Source organism: Convolutriloba macropyga, chromosome 1 (genome assembly GCF_964194025.1).
Source record: "Convolutriloba macropyga chromosome 1, txConMacr16.3, whole genome shotgun sequence".
NCBI lineage: Eukaryota > Metazoa > Xenacoelomorpha > Acoela > Convolutidae > Convolutriloba > Convolutriloba macropyga.
The window spans coordinates 45,852,254-45,868,900 of record NC_134468.1 but is presented as its reverse complement, the minus strand read 5'-3'; the positions used below and the strand labels follow the sequence as shown (position 1 = coordinate 45,868,900).

At 39.2% G+C, this 16,647-nt stretch overlaps 1 protein-coding gene across 3 annotated transcripts in view; it reads right to left on the bottom strand.

Moving 5' to 3' along the window:
• The window catches only part of LOC142339618 (ADP-ribosylation factor-like protein 5B), a 463,878-nt gene that overhangs the window by 29,873 nt on the left and 417,358 nt on the right, over window positions 1–16,647 (bottom strand). The window contains exon 1 of one of the 3 annotated variants that reach the window (XM_075389798.1): window positions 1,265–1,274. The exons of the other annotated variants lie outside the window; for them this stretch is intronic. The gene's annotated coding sequence lies outside the window, so the exon portion shown is untranslated. Of the gene's footprint in view, window positions 1–1,264; window positions 1,275–16,647 lie in introns of those variants that run through there. 3 annotated transcript variants of the gene reach the window in all.

The window sequence follows — 16,647 nt, the reverse complement described above, 5'->3', positions numbered from 1 at the left end:
AGGCTTCTCAAAAATCTTTAAAGCATTTGTCTTAAATTTTTCGTGCAGCTTGCGGTAAAGAGCGATAGAACTCTTTTGTAGATTTTTGTATTCTAAGCGCAAATTGTAGCGGCCGTTCATCAAGTTGACGTGCTGGACCTTCTTCTGTTCTTTACCATTTTTATAATTCTAGTAGTAGCTCAAAGTGCGTCCCTTGCTATTTTAAATTTCCCTTGCCTGAATTGCACTCGTTCTAAGACTTTTTCTGTTGTTTAAAAGACTAGTTTCTCTGAAATATTCAAATAGTTGATCCTCACAAAAGACTCTTCACTCTTATTTTGAAAATTTATATTAAATGATAAGTTTTATGGTTATATGGTTGAAGATTTTATTAATTTTTAAAAAAGTTTTTTTTTATACAATATTATTTTTGATGACTGTCCCACCTAGGTTGTTATAAATTTTGAACTACATTCAACTGAACTCCTATATGTCTTTTTTTCTAAATTTTAGTTCGTTGTATGCTCTTATTGCTTTTGAAAAAACTATGTGCATTTATTTTCCAATATTATTGCGTTTTATTAATGTCAAATGATTAAGTAAAACAATTTTAAATTTAGTTTACAGCACAATTATTCTGAAGTTTTCTTGTTTTGGTTCTTTTATCGCCTTTCGTACTCAGCAGCTCAGAATTTTTTTACGATTGAAACGACGAACAAAACGAACAAGAATGGTGCCCACTTTAATTTATTAACAACAACAACAACTGTGTAATTTTGATATTTCTACTCACTTCACAAGTTATATTTTTTTCCCGCACTGTACTTTTTTTCGACAAACGAGCAAAATATAGCTAAACGCGAGCAACTTCTCACTAGGAGGTCTGCCGAGAAACTGATAATTACAGAAATATGGTACGAGTAACGCACGCATGAACAATGAAGAGCTGTTTTGAACTCTGATTTGTTATCTCATATCTTGTTGATTTTCGAATTGTTATTCAAGTCTCGGTTTTTTTCTCAATATAAAGTGCTTATCTTGTTTGCCTTCCTAACGACAATTTTTGTAAAGATTTTGAAACTTTTCGTTGATTATAAATCTCTGTCGCCAGTTTTATATCCAAGAACTTTATGCTCTTACGGTTTTGGTTGCGGGATTTCTGAAGCGATTCACTTCTCGAGTGTGAGCTGAAAAAGTCTTTGAAAATCGAGTCATTATTAAGTTTGCGAAAAAGAAATATTCATCGGGTTGTAACAGAGTTAAATCAAATTAATTTGAAAGGTAAATTTAATAAGAAAAATTGTTACAGATGCAAAGATGAAGGAATTATATCTTAAGAGAAAGGCAGCTCATTTTTATGAGTTAAAAATTTAGTTATGGTCGTCGGTTGTGGTCATATCAATGGTTAAATTGTCTTGGGTTAATTGTTATCAAATACTCTAATTGCTCTGGAATTATCTCATGGTCATTCTTAACTGCATGGTTCCTTGTTAGTTGAACTAACTGATTACAGGTTTACCTGCTTAACAAATCCGGTCAAGAAAAAACATTCCTTGAAGTATTGAGTCAAGATAAAACTCTGTGATTACTCCCATCTTAATTAAGGATGCCTTTTTTGTTTTTTTAAAATCTGGTTTGCTCTTGAAAACAATCCATTTTTATTGCTCTTCGTATTCGTAAAATTTTTGAACTGTGTTTTTCCTTATTTTACAAGCATGTCAATTTTTGTGTTCTGATGTGTTACAAAAAAAATAAAAAAGACTGTGAAAAACATGTCTGTGACACAAGGTAATACTCATGTTCTACCACGCTCTCTTCATTAGTCCTGTAGAGTATTATTTCCGCCTTGATGGCGAGTTCCTCTAATACAATGTATTCATTTTTTCCGATCCAACCAGATGTTTCCGGGTTAAGTAAACCTAAAGCTCATAGTTTTTAACAGCTTCGGTTAACCAATTCTAATCACTCTGAGCGGAGGATCTGACAAAATGCCCGGGTTGATTTTTTCCGCCCAAAATGAAGTAAGAGCGGGGCTGCAATGGGAGGATTTCTTTAGGAAAATGCAGCTCGAAACTCTTACGTCTTTTTGGGCTGCTTCGGTCTTCCAACGTGGGTAAATTGGTACAAGAGTGAGGGGGTAAAATACAAATTAACTTTTTTGGTCTGTCGAGGGGGATAAACCGATGTAAGTGTTCAGGAGTAATTTTTCCATTACCCTCGAACTCTCACATCGTTTTGCCCCCCTTGACAGACCAAAAAATATGTAAGAGTCGGGGGTTAATTTGTCTTTTACCCCCTTACTCTTATACCATTTTACCCCCTTGGAAGCTCAAAGCAGCCCAAAAAGACGTAAGAGTTTTGATCTGCATTTTCCTAAAAAATCCTCCGATTGCAGCCCCACTCTTACGTCATTTTACCTCCTTGGCAGCCCATTTCTTACATCATTTTACCACCTCTGAACAAATTACCCCCTCATTCTTACGCCATTTTACACCCTTGGCAGCCCAACTCTTACATCATTTTACCCCCTGTGAACAAATTACCCCCTCACTCTTACACCATTTTACCCCCCTTGGCAGCCCAACACTTACATCATTTTACCCCCTCTGCAAAAATTATCCCATCACCCTTACACCTTTTTATCCCGCTTGGCAGCCCAACTCTTACATCATTTTACCCCCTCTGATAAACTACCCCCTCAATCTTACACCATTTTTCCCCCCTTGGCAGCCCAACTCTTACCTCATTTTACCCCCTCTGCACAAAATACTCCCTCACTCTTACACTATTTTACCCCCCTTGGCAGCCCAACTTTTACTTCATTCTGCCCCTTACATAGCAGCCCACTCTCACATGGCAATTTTAGTCATGGGGGTATTTCCTAAAAAGTCCTCCCATTGCAGCCCCTTGCAGCCAACTCTTACATGGCAATTTTAGTCAAGGGGTAATTCTTCAAAAAACCTCCCATTGCAGCCCACTCTTACATAGAAATTTGAGTGAGGGGTAGGGGTAATTCCCGAAAAGTCCTCCCATTGCAGCCCACTCTTAAATGGCAATTTTCGTCAGGGGTGTAATTCCTCAAAAATCCACCCATTGCAGCCCAACTCTTTCATCATTTTACCCCCTCTGAACAAATTAACCCACAATCTTTCATCAATTTAGCCCCCGCAGACAAAGTACCCCCCCACTCTAACACCAAAATGGGAGGATTTTAGGGAGGAAATTCGACCCGGGTGACTCCTCTTCTATAGAACCTTTTCATATTTATCTTAAGTTCAGTCGTTTAGGTTTCTAACTTTGGCTGCAGCTGATCCAATATTTGAGCCTAATGCGCGCTTGCTTCCTCTAAAATTATATTTTGTGTTGCAAGAGAGGTTAGTCGCTTTCTCTCTTAATTGCGTTTTTGCAATGATTTCACATTTAGAGGAATTGACTAAATATCCAGACACAAGTTTTTGAAACTATCAAACTTGTTACCAGATGACGGAATAATCATGCAGCATTGCCATCAACTGCATGCAATTTTAGTAGGACATTTTCATGATAAAGCTTCAATATAAGAGGCAGAGTCCTATTACCATACATCACCACTTCTCGTGGATTACTTTGAGTTTTGCCTTATTTAGAAGCAATTGCGTTCCATTCGCGTATGGAGTGCTCATATATGGGGTTGACGATAGGTGTTCAAGCTCTACGGTTTTTTCAAGAATTAACTCTCTCTTAATAAAATTGAAAGCTTTTTGATACATAGCTTGTTTTTCGTCTTGGATGAAGCATGATCAATGCTAACATATACCATTAAAAGTCCCACTTTGTTATCCTAAATAGTGCGCGGTGTATTTCTACCCAGAATGATTAAGTCTACTCATGGACTTTTTATTATTTGTTTTCTGCAAAGCGTCTCAGAAATTCAATGAAGGTTATTAGTCAGACACCTGGCAAACGTTTTGGCAATAGGGCGACGTGCAACCGACAACGCGACAACTTAGTCCGGAAACATAAACGATGTTTGTCCAAGTGCCGATAGGAGTTGTCTCCATTCGTCAGCATTGACACCCAAGAGAACTTGATTTCCTTGCGTTTGTATAAGTACTCCTCTGATGGCTGGGCTATTCATTTCAAGAAAAAAGAACATATGGTAGAGAACGACAGCGGGTTGGTTGGGCACGAAATTGGATGTTCAGATCAGAGTTGATTTCCATTCAACAATTCAAGCACAGTTTGTGTCCTATTTCGTCCTTCAGTGACGAAAATTTGTATTTTGATTCACCGGATTAAAGCTTATTGGCATTTCAGTTTTTACATTGTTGGCATTAGACTGTCAATTTGGCGGAGCTCTGAATCAGGTTTGTTCACGTTGCATTTAGCCATTTTACCCCCCCTTGACAGCCCAACTCTTACCTCATTCTACTCTACATGGCAGCCCATCCTTACATGGCAATTTTAGTCAGGGGGGTAATTCTTATAAACTCCTTCCATTGCAACCCATTGCAGCCACTCTTACATGGAATTTTTAGTCAGGGGGTAATTCCTCAAAAAACATCCCATCGCGGCTCATTACAGCCCACTCTTACATGGCAGTTTTATTCAGGGGGTTAAATCCTCAAAAGTCCTCCCATTGCAGCCCACTCTTACGTGGCGATTTCTGTCAAGGGGGGTATTTCCTCAAAAATCCTCCCATTGCAGCCCAACTCTTACATGGCAATTTTAGTCAAGGGGTAATTCTTCAAAAAACCTCCCATTGCAGCCCATTGCAGCCCACTCTTACATAGAAATTTGAGTGAGGGGTAGGGGTAATTCCCGAAAAGTCCTCCCATTGCAGCCCACTCTTAAATGGCAATTTTCGTCAGGGGTGTAATTCCTCAAAAATCCACCCATTGCAGCCCAACTCTTTCATCATTTTACCCCCTCTGAACAAATTAACCCACAATCTTTCATCAATTTAGCCCCCGCAGACAAAGTACCCCCCCACTCTAACACCAAAATGGGAGGATTTTAGGGAGGAAATTCGACCCGGGTGACTCCTCTTCTATAGAACCTTTTCATATTTATCTTAAGTTCAGTCGTTTAGGTTTCTAACTTTGGCTGCAGCTGATCCAATATTTGAGCCTAATGCGCGCTTGCTTCCTGTAAAATTATATTTTGTGTTGCAACAGAGGTTAGTCGCTTTCTCTCTTAATTGCGTTTTTGCAATGATTTCACATTTAAAGGAATTGACTAAATATCCAGACACAAGTTTTTGAAACTATCAAACTTGTTACCAGATGACGGAATAATCATGCAGCATTGCCATCAACTGCATGCAATTTTAGTAGGACATTTTCATAATAAAGCTTCAATATAAGAGGCAGAGTCCTATTACCATACATCACCACTTCTCGTGGATTACTTTGAGTTTTGCCTTATTTAGAAGCATTTGCGTTCCATTCGCGTATGGAGTGCTCGTATATGGGGTTGACGATAGGTGTTCAAGCTCTACGGTTTTTTTCAAAAACTAACTCTCTCTTAATAAAATTGAAAGCTTTTCGATACATATCTTGTTTTTCGTCTTGGATGAAGCATGATCAATGCTAACATATACCATTATAAGTCCCACTTTGTTATCCTAAATAGTGCGCGGTGTAATTCTACCCAGAATGATTAAGTCTACTCATGGACTTTTTAATATTTGTTTTCTGCAAAGCGTCTCAGAAATTCACCGAAGGTTATTAGTCAGACACCTGGCAAACGTTTTGGCAATAGGGCGACGTGCAACCGACAACGCGACAACTTAGTCCGGAAACATAAACGATGTTTGTCCAAGTGCCGATAGGAGTTGTCTCCATTCGTCAGCATTGACACCCAAGAGAACTTGATTTCCTTGCGTTTGTATAAGTACTCCTCTGATGGCTGGGCTATTCATTTCAAGAAAAAAGAACATATGGTAGAGAACGACAGCGGGTTGGTTAGGCACGAAATTGGTTGTTCAGATCAGAGTTGATTTCCATTCAACCATTCAAGCACAGTTTGTGTCCTATTTCGTCCTTCAGTAACGAAAATTTGTATTTTGATTCACCGGATTAAAGCTTATTGGCATTTCAGTTTTTACATTGTTGGCATTAGACTGTCAATTTGACGGAGCTCTGAATCAGGTTTGTTCACGTTGCATTTAGCCATTTTACCCCCCTTGACAGCCCAACTCTTACCTCATTCTACTCTTTACATGGCAGCCCATTCTTACATGACAATTTTAGTCAGGGGGGTAATTCTTATAAAGTCCTTCCATTGCAACCCATTGCAGCCACTCTTACATGGAATTTTTAGTCATGGGGTAATTCCTCAAAAAACATCCCATCGCGGCCCATTACAGCCCACTCTTACATGGCAGTTTTATTCAGTGGGTTAAATCCTCAAAAGTCCTCCCATTGCAGCCCACTCTTACGCGGCGATTTCTGTCAAGGGGGTATTTCCTCAAAAATCCTCCCATTGCAGCCCAACTCTTTCATCATTTTACCCCCTCTGAACAAATCAACCCCACACTCTTACATCAATTTACCCCCATGGACAAAATACCCCCTCCCCCCACTCTTACAACAAAATGGGATGATTTTAGGGAGGACATTCGACCCGGGTCACTCCTCTTCTGTAGAACATTTTCATATTTATCTTAAGTTTAGTCGTTCAGGTTTCCAACCTTGGCTGCAGCTGATCCAATATTTGAGCCTAATGCGCGCTTACTTCCTGCAAAGTTAACTTTTGTGTGGCAAAAGAGGTCAGGCGCTTTCTCTCTTAATTGCGTTTTTGCAATGAGTTGACATTTAGGGGAATTGACTAAATATCCATACACAACTTTTTGAAACTGTCAGACTTGATACATGATGACGGAAAAATCATGCAGCATTGCCATCAACTGCATGCAATTTTAGTAGGACATCTTCACAATAAAGCATCAATATAAGAGGCAGAGTCATATTACCATACATCACCACTTCTCGTGGATTATTTTGAGTTTTGCCTTATTTAGAAGCAATTGCGTTCCGTTCGCATATAGAGTGCTCATTAAATTATTGGACTTATATATGGCGTTGACGATAGGTGTTAAAGCTCTACGGTTTTTTCAAGAACTAACTCTCTCTTAAGAAAATTGAAAGCTTTTTGATGTATAGCTTGTCTTTCATCTTGGATGAAGCATGATCAATGCTAACATTTACCATTATAAGTCCCACCTTGTTATCCTATATAGTGCGCGGTGTAATTCTAGCGAGAATGGTTAAGTCTACTCATGGACATTTCAATATTCGTTTTCAGCAAAGCGTCTCAGAAATTCACCGAAGCTTATTAGTCAGACACTTGGCAAACGTTTTGGCAATAACGCGACAAGCAACCGGTAACTCGACAACTAAATCCCGAAACACAAAACGATGTTTGTCCAAGTGCCGTTAGGAGTTGTCTCCATTCGTCAGCATAGAGGCCCAAGACAACTTGACTTCCGTGCGTTCGTATAAGTACTCCACTGATGACTTGGCTATTCATTACAAGAAAAAGGAACATATGGTAGAGAACGACAGCAGGTTGGTTGGGTACGAAATTGGCGGTTCAGATCAGAGTTGTTTTTCATTCAACAATTCCAGCACAGTTTATGTCCTATTTCGTCCTTCATTGACAAAATTTTGTATTTTGATTCACCGGATTAAAGCTAATTGGCATTTAAGTTTTTACATTGTTGGCAATAGACTGTCAATTTAGCGGAGCTCTGAATCAGGTTTGTTCACGTCGCATTTAACCATTTTACCCCCCCCCCCCCCCTTGGCAGCCCAACTCCTACCTCATTCTACCCCTTACATGGCAGCCCACTCTTACATGGCAATTTTAGTCAGGGGGTTAATTCCTCAAAAGTCCTTCCATTGCAGCCCATTGCAGCCCATTCTTACATGGCAATTTTAGTCAAGGGGTAATTCCTCAAAAAAGATCCCATTGCAGCCCATTGCAGCCCACTCGTACATGGCAATTTGATTCAGGGGGTGGGGTAATTCCCGAAAAGTCCTCCCATTGCAGCCAATTCTTAAATTGCAATATTAGTCAGGTGGTGGGGGGGGGGGGGTAATTCCTGAAAAGTCAAAGTCCTCCCATTGCCGCCCATTGCTGCCCACTCTTACATGGCAATTTTATTCAGGGGGTTAATTCCTCGGAAGTCCTCCCATTGCAGCCCACTGCAGCCCACTCTTACATGGCGATTTCTGTCATGGAGTGTAATTCCTCAAAAATCCTCCCATTGCAGCCCAACTCTTTCATATTTTACCCCCTCTGAACAAATTAACCCCACACTCTTACATCAATTTAGCACCCGTAGACAAAATACCCCCCTCCCCCCACTCTTACAACAAAATGGGAGGATTTTTGGGAGGACATTCGACCCGGGTGACTCCTCTTCTGTAGAACATTTTCAAATTTATCTTAAGTTCGATCGTTGAGGTTTCCAACCTTGGCTGCAGCTGATCCAATATTTGAGCCTAATGCGCGCGCTCGCTTCCTGCAGAATTACATTTTGTGTTGCAAGAGAGGTTAGGCGCTTTCTCTTAATTGCGTTTTTGCAATGAATTCACATTTAGGGGAATTGACTAAATATCCATACACGACTTTTTGAAACTATCAAACTTGTTACAAGATGACGGAAAAATCATGCAGCCTTGGCATCATATGCATGCAATTTCAGTAGGACATCTTCATGAGAAAGCATCAATATAAGAGGCAGAGTCATAATACCATATATCAGCATTTCTCGTGGATTACTTTGAGTTTTGCCTTATTTAGAAGCAATTGTGTTCCATTCGCATATAGAGTGCTGATTAAATTATTGGACTCATATATGGCGTTGAAGATAGGTGTTCAAGCTCTACGGTTATTTTCAAGAACTAACTGACTCTTAGGAAAATTGAAAGCCTTTTGATGTATAGCTTCTTTTTCATCTAGGATGAAGCATGATCAATGCTAACATATACCATGATAAGTCCCACCTTGTTATCCTATATAGTGCGGTGTAATTTTACCGAGAATGGTTAAGTCTAATCAGAGGCATTTTAATATTCGTTTTTCAGCAAAGCGTCGCCGAAATTCACTGAAGCTTATTAGTCAGACACCTGGCAAACGTTTTGGCAATAACGCGACGGGCAACCGGCAACTCGACAACTTAATCCCGAAACATGAACGATCCAATTGCCGTTAGGAGTTGTCTCCATTCGTCAGCATAGAGACCCAAGGGAACTTGACTTCCGTGCGTTCGTATAAGTACTCCACTGATGACTTGGCTATTCATTACAAGAAAAATGAACATATGGTAGAGAACGACAGCAGGTTGGTTGGGTACGAAATTGGCGGTTCAGATCAGAGTTGTTTTTCATTCAACAATTCAAGCACAGTTTGTGTCCTATTTCGTCCTACATTGACAAAACTTTGTATTTTGATTCATCGGATTAAAGCTTATTGGCATTTCAGTTTTCACATTGTTGGTAATAGACTGTCAATTTGGCAGAGCTCTTGTTCAGGCTTGTTCACGTCGCATTTAACGAATTTTGTGTTAGTTGATGTAACTTCATTGAAAAGCATAGAAAATTTGTAATTCAAGCAAAAGATTCTTTCAAAAACTCATTGTTTTGGTCTGATTAAATGAGGAAAAGAAAAACCATAGGAGTTAAAAACGCAATCGCCAGAAATTTCTGTTTTTTGCAGTGGGAAGGAGTATGACACAAAGACAATGAAGGTTTGTTTTTGCCTACCCAGGCTGAGGTCCCAGACCAAAACCGGATATGTTCAGACCGAAATGAACGCACGAAAGGGATGTCGTGCGTTGAAAGTTACACGGTCTGGAAACACGGGTGAACGCACGACGGTCTTGACATCGGCACTTTGAGTCTGGGACAGTCTGGACAAAGGCACTTTCTGTCTGGGCCTGTCTGGACATATCCATCTTGGGTCTGGCACCTCAGCCTGGGTAGGAGAAAAAAATGGGCCTACAATGCACGATTTGACAAAAGATTTCTACGTACATCAGTAAATCATCATACAAGAAAGTTTCCCCAGAAAACTTACAATTTGTATGCGTCTGCTTGCATGCTCAGCTGTTCGCTGGTCTTTGCATGCATTTTTCAGGAGCGACGTTTGTTTCGACTGCAATTTTGTCCGCTCCGGTTGCGCATGAAACGTTTACATATTTGCTGTTCACGTTTTTGGACTTTGCAAGCCCACTGCAACTAACATGGTGTTCATTTGTGCCTACAAAACACCAAATACCTTCAACTACAAGGAGCCTAATGCATAGTGTAAAGTGGGCATAATGCTCCATTGTATTCAGGACGGCTAAAATTTGTGGACTAAAAACAACAAAGGTTATAACATTGAATATAGAAGCAAAAGCAATATTTCCAAAAACGAGAAATGGAAAACCATCATTCCAGAACACTTTAGAGTGACGGCGAATTAAATTGGGAAACAGATAGGCCAGAGAAAAGTACTTTAAAGCTTTCAAAAGGCACCATTGAACATATTTATTTTGTTGCTGATAAACAAATTGCAAAACCCTTTGGTGATATGAAATTTACTAGTTATACTTGTAATTTAATAGAATGAAATGCATTTTCATGTCAGCGACAAACTCTTTGAGGTTTTAGGATGTTTTAGGTGAATACTGCTGCCCAAGTTACACAGTAATTTGGGAGAAGGATACTGCCTCAACATCTATTTGGTATCCTGTATGGTTGCCCCTCGTAGGCATGGACCATTGATTTTCTGTCCACTGTGGATATGTAATTGAGTCAGGCGGTTTTGAACTATTCGTTTCAAAAACTAATAAAAAACAGATAAGAAAAACTTGTATTAGTATCCGAGTCTTTATTGTTTAATAACTCACAAAATTCCCTATCCAAGTAGCGTTTAAAAACTAGTGTTTTGTCAAATATGTTCAGTTCTGTTTACTGCTGGAGACAATTTCCAGCTGGCGCAGCTGGATTGAAGACTTTTGAATCCGAGAGGCTTTTTCTACCTTTACCAAGCTTAATTTTCATCTTTTTTGGATTTTCAAAATGATCGGAACTAACTTTTTATTGAGGTCATTGAAAACAATTTGATGTATAGCTTCTGTTTCATCAACCCAGAGAGCCTGCACCACTGGCCAATGGGTCAAGAAATGATGAGAAGAAGAACCACAAGTGGCTAAAGGATTGATGTGAGCAGGACGTTGAAGACATGAAAAAGCAACGAAACAATGTGTGGTATCATCTGGCACCACCTCAAGATGAAAAAACACTCATGCTGCTGGGACATTACAGTATGGGAGATGACGGCTAGAGAATGAAGCAAATGCTTGGCAGATTTTACAAAAAGGTTTTTAGAGTCAGGAAACGGCGAAAGTGGGAACTTTGATGCCACAGCTGACTCGATTGCAGCTCACGGTTTTTCAGGATTTGAACGGCTCCTTCATCAGAAGACAGGAGCTGGTAACAAGGCTAAAAAAAGCAGGGGAAGTGACCTCAGAGGTCCTCTCAAATGCTTTGGTCTTCAATGGTCTGCTAATGAGTTATGAAAATTTTGTTATACAGGAACACTTTACCCCGGCAATAAATTTCACATAATTGAGACAAATGGCTGCAGAACTTTGAGAGGAAACTGTTTTGTGAATGGGAATCCTTTGAAACTTTGAAAAAAATTGTAGGGGGAATGAGACAGAGCAATGAAGTAAGTAAGGAGAGAGGGGTCACCCAGACAGATCATGTAATAGACAATGAGATGGAGTCAGTGGCGATGGGTCCAATATTGGCCACATCATATGAAGAGTTGTGGGCGGCACTTACCAAGTGGAAGACAGCAGACATGCTAGTGGAAAGTGGTGGTACGGACAACATAGTCACAAACATCGATGCTTTTCTGGACTTTCTGCTCATTCAACAAGAAATGGAACTTAAAGGTTTCTATACCGGTGGGCAGAGACTGTGGGATGATCAAAATTTCCAAAGAGAGGAAAATTCCAATGCGAATTCAAGAAAGTATTTTGTGTGCCTCATTACTCCTCAAACCCCTTATCAGTCTCAAGATGCGCGGAGTGGGGACATAGCCTCACTTTCGAGAACGGAAACACAAGCATGAAGTTGGAGGAAGGAACTCGGGTAAAGCTAACCCAAGGAAATAAATTGCTTTGATTGACGTAGAGTGTTCTAGAGTTCAAGATGAGTTTCAACAGAGACACTGGGGAGATCGTAGATGTGTGTAATGCCGGCGCTTTGGAGAGCGAGGCGCATCGGAGAAAGAATTCAGCACCAAGAGTGACCGATACCAAGGGAGAAGAGAAAGTGGAGAGGGTGTTAACAGACGCGATGGGACCATTCAAAGTTCAGTCACTACCATAGTGCAGAGTCTGAATTGTGCTAGCAGACCAATACACGCAGATTGTGTCTCTGGACTTGCTTAGGACCAAGAGTGAAGCACTGACCCGCATGAAAACTTTTCTCAGCGAGTGGACGCGAAAAAAACTGAGACAAGACAATTCGATGTAATTTCTCTCATAGCAGTTAAAGACAAACTGTTAAGATGCAGCCATTCTACAGAAGAAAGCGATAGCAAAGATGCAGCAACAGAACGCGTTAGCTGAGAGGTTTAACAGGGCATCGCTGGAGATGGCAAGATGATTGCTGACTGACACCGGACTTCCCAGTCTAATGGGGAAGTGGCAATTCTCCACGCAGCAAGGATCCGAAACTTCATTTTGAGAAGGGATGTTTTTGAGACGGATGCTCAGGAGATCTTATGCCAGGTTTAAAAATTGAGCTTTCAATTAGTAAAATATCTAATTTTTGTTGGACACTCTTTATGAGGAAGAGGAACAGAGATGTTTGCAAGCATTAACCCAAGGCAGAAGGAAAGTTTGTAGGTAAAACTGAGGGTTACAATGGATACATCACGTTCCTATCCCACTCATGCAATGTGATGGCAGTTTGAGATGTAGTCATCAAGGAAGTTGGAGTGTGCTCAGTACTTGACAACACAGAGATGCCTGATCTACTAGATGAGGGTTCACAGCAACTGAGAATCTAGTGTACATATGAAGGTCATCAAGCCGTTGGCAACAAAGAGAGCCCGGATACACCACTGTAAAACAAGAAGAGTGGCTGGACGCTGAGAGAGTGAAAACTCAAGAAAGCACATCAAACAAGTGCCTAGGATGTTGGGAATGCAACACTAGATAAAGAACCTAATTCAACAGGAGGTAGACTCAGAAGCTCAGAGTCACTAGAAGAGAGTATCACTGAAGGTTTCTTGCAGGAAGAAACAATTGTCTCCAAAAAATGCAGTTGAGCAAGCGGAGAGAAAGAGAGCTGAGCCCAAACGAGAGACAAGAGCAAAGAAAGTTCCATTATTGATGTAAAAGCCAGAACCCGTCTTGCTGAGTCTGAGGGTGACTCTGTATAACTCAAACAGTCTATGAAGCCTAGCAAGGTGAAGATTGGGACCAGTGATAATGGGCAATGAAGGTTGAGGCAAGTACACTCCAAGACAATGGAGTTTTTGAGACATCAGACTGGTCAAATATATCTATAAAGTAAAATTGGGACACAGTAGTCAAATCCACAAACACAAAGCACTCTTTGTTGCGAAGGGTATCAAACAATTGAAGAATTTGGTCCATTTTGAGATTTTTATGCCTATTTGTAAGTCAGACAACATTAAGGATTCTACTTCAATTACCAGTAAAACAAGGCTAGTGTGATGCAATAGTTTGATGTCAGGACGGCTTTTTTGCACTCAACATTAGAGGAAAAGGTGTATCTGGAACAGCCACTAGAGTTTATGAAGCGACGATCAGATTTAGAGAAGTTAGTAGGTTGATTCAGTAAAACACTTTATTGCGTTGAAAAACGGTTTGGTGTTGGCGGACTTTCTGATGAGACAGAGGTTCAACAGAAGCAGGAACGATTATTGCTTGTTCGCATTTGCGATTTTTTTACAGCGAGACACTGGGTTACACCATCATTTTGGCCTGGGTTAACGACATCATAGTAGCATCGAAAAGAATGAAAAAAATATCTGATGTCAAAAATTCATTTGAAGCGTAGTTGTATATGGAACAAAAGGGACGACTACATTGTTTTCTGGGCCTCAGAATCAGACGAGAAAACGGCAAAGTCACAGTCGACCAAGAGCGCTACATAGAAACAACGCTTGAGTTATTTCAATTGAATCAATACAAACACAAACCTTGAAAAATCCTGCTGATTTGAACTTGAAATTTTAGACAACAGTGAACGGAGACAGAGAAATGGATTTGAACATTTACGGAAACGTGGTTGAATCACTGCTGTTTCTGGCGAAACAGATGAGGACAGAAACTGTGTTTGAAGGTAATATTCGGCGCGGACACATGAATGCACCTTCAAATAAACACTGGCTATATGGTAAATGGTTTTTTAGATATCTTCAAGTTACAAAAGTTAAAGCATTTTACACAAATAAGTCTACCTATGATTTAGCGGGGGAAAGTGATGCTCACTGGTCTGTTGATGTGATCGATGGAAAATCAATGACGTGTTATTTCAAACTTAACTGAGGTGGCGTAGCAATCAGCTGGGGTGTCAAGAAGATTCTAGTTTTTCATCAAAAGCCGAATACCAGGGCGTGGCAGAAGAAGTTCAAAATGCACTGTACTTGAACTAAATGTTTGAGAATTTTTGCATCCAACAGAATTATCAAATATCAATAGCAGAGGCAGAAGACAACCATAGTTGTATCAGATTTTCCGAAACTAAACTCAGTAATGTAGAAGAGGTGCAAACACATCGAGTTGAAACTTTACTTCATTTGGAACAAGACAAAATATGTGAATGTTTCAATTCAAAACGTCCCTAAACCGACAAAATAACAGCGGACATCTTAACAAAATCCTTATCCTTATCGAAGTTGGAAACATTCAGAACAGTTTTGATGAGAGCAGACTCTACGCAGTGAGCTCAAGTTTGAGTGAGGCCATTAGAGATTCTATAAAAATTTTAGTCAGAAGCCTAATTATAAATATTTGAAAGTTCAACATACCAGCTCAATCAGACAAGAACAAATTGTTTCAAATCACTACCTTGATTTGATTGAATCTTCAAAAAATGGTGCTGTGAATCAGTGCTTGAATCAAATTGACAATTCAAGTTAGTTTTTATTAGAACTACATTTTATGACGTAAAATATTCCCTTTGTTTTAAATGATTATGATACCATCGGAAGCGTTAATTAAAAAAACGCAAATGCGTTAGATATATGGTATCCTCGGCGACTGATTTCTAGGTGATTTGAAGAAGCAAACGATAATGGGTAACCCTTGCGATCCCCACTATAAAACTTAGTGTTAATATTGGTTTTGTATCGTGAGTTTTGCACTGATAATGGATATATAAACAGCTGATTTTGACTACTTTTTCACACAAATGCAAATTATCATTTTGATCTATTAATCAGACCTCTTCTGTAAATCTTTAAAAACTGCAGTAAAATATCATTTTGCTCTTCTCTCGTTTTTGAGAAATTTATTCTATTACTGAATTAAAAACGCGTATTATGACATTAGGCATCCTTGCACAGGGTATATGGTCATGAACCGATTGTTGCATTGGATCAAAAGGAGGTCCAAATTGCCCGCAATTTCCTTTTATTGTTCCGACCCCACTTGTGGGGGAAGGAACTATATACTCAAATGGGTTTTTTTTTTTGTTCAGTGAATTTTGGCCGATCGATATATTCGTCGTAGAGAAATGTGAGTGGTATCATTAAAAAGCTGGTCCAGCGTAGAATTCAAAAGTAAAAAGATTTTTTTGAATTTCGTTTTTTTCGAGGAGTTATCGAGGATTGAAGTTTTGTGTGAACAATGGGATCTTTAGCATGATTGTTCACTTTTAGTACAATTTTCTTCAAACTAAGATCTTTTTTACGAAAACATTAATTCAAATTTCTATAAAAAGAATAAATTTTGAGTTCGTAAAAGTTGAATGCAAGGCGATAGAAAGACTAGTTCTGGTCTCATAGGGAAGTTCACTATCAAAAAAAATCGAACTCTAATTGAGAGCCCTTTTTTTAATAAAACTTTTCTCTTTTTTGCTTTTTTAAGTCACCTAGAGACAAGTCACATTTTATATCGACGTTCTATTAATGACAAAACTCCTTTATAGTCGAATGAAGCGCAATGAACAAAAAACGTCGTTTTCAAGGAATTGCTCATGTTTTTTTTTGGCTTCGATTCTGAGTTTTCGTAATTTTGAATGAAATTTTGAATTTCTTTTTGAAGTTTTACTATTTTTTTTGGAGTCCTATGGTAGGGATTCATTGACTAACAGTGCAATATGTTCCATAATGAGCATTAAGTGAACATGTCTAATTCATTGAGGGGGCGGCTAATGGCTGTTAAGACTTAAAAAATAATTTTTCGAATTTTTTTTTGAATATTAAAGAATCATAATCTTATTATAGTGAATTGTAAGTCAGTCCAGGGGTGAGAGCACCCTCTTCTTTCCTACTGCAACCAAAATTAAACTGGTTAGCGGTTTTATCTTCTATCTATTGGTTATATGACTTCAATGACAAAAAATTTCAATTTTTTAAAATTTTTTTTGGATTTTTACGTATTATTGGTTACTTTTGAAATCTTATCACATTATCCAAATATTG